The 4,915-nt window shown below is 33.4% G+C and overlaps 1 long non-coding RNA gene across 1 annotated transcript; it reads left to right on the top strand.

Moving 5' to 3' along the window:
• The first annotated feature begins 2,613 nt into the window (after positions 1 to 2,613).
• LOC128280634 (uncharacterized) lies at positions 2,614 to 4,269 on the top strand. The gene is made up of 2 exons (XR_008270731.1): positions 2,614 to 2,703; positions 3,914 to 4,269. It is a non-coding gene; the product is annotated as an uncharacterized LOC128280634 (long non-coding RNA).
• The last annotated feature ends 646 nt before the right edge of the window (positions 4,270 to 4,915 follow it).

Here is a 4,915-nt window from a genome sequence, read left to right as displayed (position 1 = left end):
TTCTTGGTGAAGAAAACATGTGTTCCTGAAAAATAAAAAAAACAAAATTAAGATTTTTGATCTGGAAAAATAAAATAAACAGAATTTAAAGTTGAATTGAAAATGCGAAATTAAATAAATTACGAAAATTAAAATGAAGAAAATAAACAGAGTTTGGGAAAAGAGAAAGTTTCTTATGTGGCGAGATTCTAGCCTTCAGTTGTCTCGATCTGCCTTGGGTTCAATCCTTGGCTTTTAAGTAACCCTTCTCAAGCAGGATAAGCCAGTTATAGTGGAAGAGAACGCCTACGACCACCAGCTCCAAGGATTTAGACTTAAATTTGGCGGAACCTGACCTTAGCCAATAATCGCTTTTGTGAGACTATCTCCTGCTAGACCATCACTTTCTAAAGGGCGAATACCACGCCGTTTTGTCTCTTGGATTCGCCAACCTCTGACGCAGAAAGCCAACGAACCGACCGTGCAATCTTCCCAAAATGTACAAAGCGACCATTCCTTGCACAAGTTGAAAAGATCACCTATTAAGGGACATGGGTGGAAGCGTAAGTCCCGTAATGCGAAGAAGCGATGAATACCCTGTTGAGAAGGCTAAGTGCAGATTCTAAGCCTCATGAACCTTTTTGGGGAATTTCGCCAACCTTTGGCTAAATTGGTTTAGTGGCTCATGATTTTTGTGAAAGAAATAAATATAATAGAAATAAATATAATAGAAATAGGATTATTATTAAAGAAAATATGGAGAGAACAAAGACAGAGCTTTTGGGAGAGGGAGTGTTTTCAGAAAAAAAGAGAGATGTCCAATATGTGCCACTCCATCCCCTATTTATAGTACTAGAAAACCTAGTCTATTCCTAATTAAATTCAAAAAGATAATTACAGATAAATAAAGATAATTAAAGATAAATGAAAATAAATCCTAAAATTAAATCTAAATAAAAATCCTTAATAATTATCCTAATATAATTGAAATTAAAATAGAGTTTTGTGCTATAAAATCTCTTCTTTTGCATTTTTGTCCTTGGGTCTTCCATGTTTGCATTTTTGGCACCACTTCTCTCTTTCTTCGCATGTTGGCCCACTATATCTTCAAATTCACACTTTTTGCCTTTAAATTTCCTCTTGCCTCCAATTTAGTTCCTAAAAGATAAAATACCAAAAAATAATCCAAATTAGTAGGATCATGCTCAAAATAATCATGCAATTAGCACATAAAATATGTCGTTCTAGAGTATTATCAAATATCCCCTACTTAGCCCATGCTTGCCCTCAAGTATGGCTCGTATCTACTATGAAAATTAAATCCTGCCATGAAAGAAATACTACTCGAAAGTTTTATAAAAATTAGAAAAAATGCATACAAAAATTAAAGAGAACCCTTAGCTTAATTTAAGTAAAAGTGAAAAAATGTTCCAATTAACACACACAAAAATTAGAATCGACTTGGATTATTTCATGAAAATTAGGTAATTTACCAAACTTATCAAGATACCTTATTTATTTCTCCCTTTAGTCTCCAAAGGATCGACCTAACAAGAAACATGTAATTCTGAAATAGGAGCATTAGTACCATGCAGAGAAAATAACAACTGTGTAATAAAAGAGCCCAAAATTATAGGTCGCTTAGTGTTTATAACATGTTCGAATTGGAGGGCATACCAATAGCCCAAATTTATCAGTCGACCTGTAATAGCCCGATTTTGGGTCTAGTCGGAACAGTGGTTTCGGGACCACAAACCCGACGAGAAAAAAAAATTATTTTTTATTATATTTTTATAGTCTATAAATTTATGAAAATATTTCGTAAAAATTTCATTCGAAAATTTTGACGTTTGAGCACTCAATTTAGTCAAAAGGACTAAATTGTAAAAAGTGCAAAAGTTGAGTTCTTTATATATGAGGTGCCTAATTGTTATGAGTTTTAAATTGAAAGTCCTTATGTGACAATTATTCCTTTAATAAGTTAGTGAATGGATATTTGTTTGGTATTTTGAAATTTGGTTGAAATAAAAGGGTAATTTTGTAAATTAATTAAAATAACCTAATAAGACAAATGATAAAAGCTATCATTTTTTTCATTCTTTCTTCTTCAACCGTGGAAAGAACAGAAAATAGCAGCCATGGATGAGCTCCATTCGCCAAGCTTTTATGGCTTATATAGGTACGGTTTTGTCCCGTTTTTAATGATTTTCGTATTTTTGAGATCCCGAAGCTTAAATTTTCTATTTCTACCAATTGATTGAAGAGAAATTAGAGTTTAAAATTTACCCATTCATGATATGGTTGTGTTTTGATGATTTATAGTGGATAATGAATGTTTGATGTGTTAAATATGAGTTTTATTCAATGAATTTTGGTAAAAATGTCAAAAAGGGGTTAAATTGTGAAAGTTACAAATTGGTCATAAGTGTGTAAATTAGTGAAAATTTGGAGTTGCCATAGAAGAGAAAAATGTTCAGCATGTCTTAAACCTTATATAAATTGAATAAAAATTAATTTACGAGCATTGGGGCAAAAGTGCAAATATGTAAAAGTTTAGGGTCAAAATGAAAATTTGTAAAATATGATTTTAGACCCATATGAATATTGTGACTGATTGGTAGGCTAAATGTGATGTTATAGATGATGAAAATTGAGACTTGGACCTAGAACGGAAAGAAATCGATTTATGGACGAGTATGTCCTTTTCACATTTGTGGTATCGAGGTAAGTTCGTATGTAAACAATACCATGCTATACATGTATTTAAATGTTATCATTGCATGAATTGTACAGATATTAATGTGTATGTAATTAATAGAAATATGATAAGACAAAGCCTTAATAGACGAGGAAAAATCCCGTTTGAACCTTAGGAATAGAATAGGATACGAGTGACATGTCACTAGGAATTATGAGTCTAGATGACTAGCTCGAGAGTGAGCATTTAAATGTCATGAGATATGAGGTAGCTTTAGCTACAATTGAGGCACTTATGTGCAAAGGCTTTTCCGAGTATCTAATTAGTATTCCAAGTGTTCAACGGGCAATCCAAGGAAAGAGTTAATGATGGTCTCAATAAGGTAAGTCATTGGTGAGTATGCACTCGAGTTATGTTATGAGTTGTGCAAGTATGTATACTAATCCTATGAGAATGCCTTGATATGTGATGATCTATGATGCATAATATGTGTTCTTACCATGATGGATAAAATGGTGTTGTATTAATATTATGAACAATGATCATGAATGAGTAATTTAGCCTTGACAGATTTGAGTTACTGCAGTAGTGTAACTTTGAAAATACACTAAAAATAGTGGAAAATGAGTTAGAGGCAGAATAAAATATGGGATTAAAGCTTAATGAGTCTATTTTCACATGAAAGAAACATAGGAAGAAAAAGAATTCCATATTGTTTGATATTTGAATTCTTGTGAAACAGGGTCTGAATGAATTCGAGATCCCCTGTTCTAACTTTAGAAATTCACCAAAAATTGTACAAAAATTATTAAGAGTTATACCTTACATGAATGGATTCCTTATTGAGTCTATTTTTATGGGAAATAAACAGAATGGTTGTTGGAATTTTTTACAGGGAGAAATTTGGTTTGTAGTGCATAGGGGTCAGAGTGGTCATACCCTGAAACAGGGGAGACTTTAACTAATAAACTGTATTATTTGGCTTAACCAAAAATTCTAAAAATTTTATGGAAGAAATGAAAATAAGTCTAGTTTCAGGAAAAATTAACATAACTTAATTCGGAGTTTCGTAGCTCCAGATATAAATAATTTAGTGACCGTTGCTCAGAAAGACAGCTTGTAGTGAACTTGAAAATATGTTGTAAACATTGATAAAACAAGTTAATGAGTTGCTTATTGTTTTCATATGAACTTACTAAGCTTAAAGCTTACCCCCTTCTTTCCCATGTTTTCTAGAGTTTCCAGGTTAGCTCGGGTTGGAGGCCGTCAGAGATATTATCACCCTATCGAGTTAACGTTATCGGAGTAAGTAAACTCAAGTGATTTGAGTCTATGGCATGTATAGGGTTTTAATGTGAGTATGTAATATTATGATTTAGCCAAATTCATTGGCTTGTTATTAAGGTAGTATTAGTCATGTAAATTGGCCTATGTCGGCTAATGACATTATGGGCCCATATGATTATTCTTATGCATGTATGTTATTATCTCTTGTGATGTGGCTTACAACATGTATACCTAGAGATTGAATTGAGATTCATTGATGAGCTAGTAACTAATGCAGGATTAAGTGATTGGTAAATAGTTAATAATGCTTCATGAATGGTTTGTGATGTAATGATAGTTATGTCTAGTATGTGGTAATGATATGGGCAAATTCTATAATATTTATTGCATAAGAAAATAACTTGAGCATAACATGTTTGTAGATGTTTAAGAGCTCATTTATGCCACGTTGTATGTTATTGGATAAGTATGTATCTATGCATGTGGTGTGGGAGTGACAAAAGGCTTGATAATTAGCCTATTTCGCCACACGGCTTGAGCACATGGGCGTGTGAAGCCTTAACGCAAGAGATTTTTCTAAGTTTTCATGAGTTCTCGATTGGGTCTGAACCGCCTGAATGCATGTATTGGGCCTCGTAAGCTCGCATAAGGGACAGATTGCATGTGAAAAGAAAAGTTTTTAATTATTTGAGATTTCATGGCCCTGTTTAGTATGGAAGTGTTAGTAAAAGTCAGGTAGCACCTCGAACCCCGTCCCGGCGTCGGATGAGGGCGAGGGGTGTTACACGACCAGTATACATACACCATAATAAGAATAATTTCATCTTCGAGACGATAGCCGGAGCATCTCGAGGGCCTGAAAAATTGTAAGCCAAATAACGGTGTATGTAACATAAGGCGAGGTTACGAAACCATAAATTTTTTGAGGTTTTTGGGCTATATGTGGTTTCA

The sequence above is a fragment of the Gossypium arboreum genome, chromosome 9, assembly GCF_025698485.1.
Source record: "Gossypium arboreum isolate Shixiya-1 chromosome 9, ASM2569848v2, whole genome shotgun sequence".
Classification (NCBI taxonomy): Eukaryota; Viridiplantae; Streptophyta; class Magnoliopsida; order Malvales; family Malvaceae; genus Gossypium; species Gossypium arboreum.
This window is presented reverse-complemented; position numbering and strand designations above follow the sequence as displayed.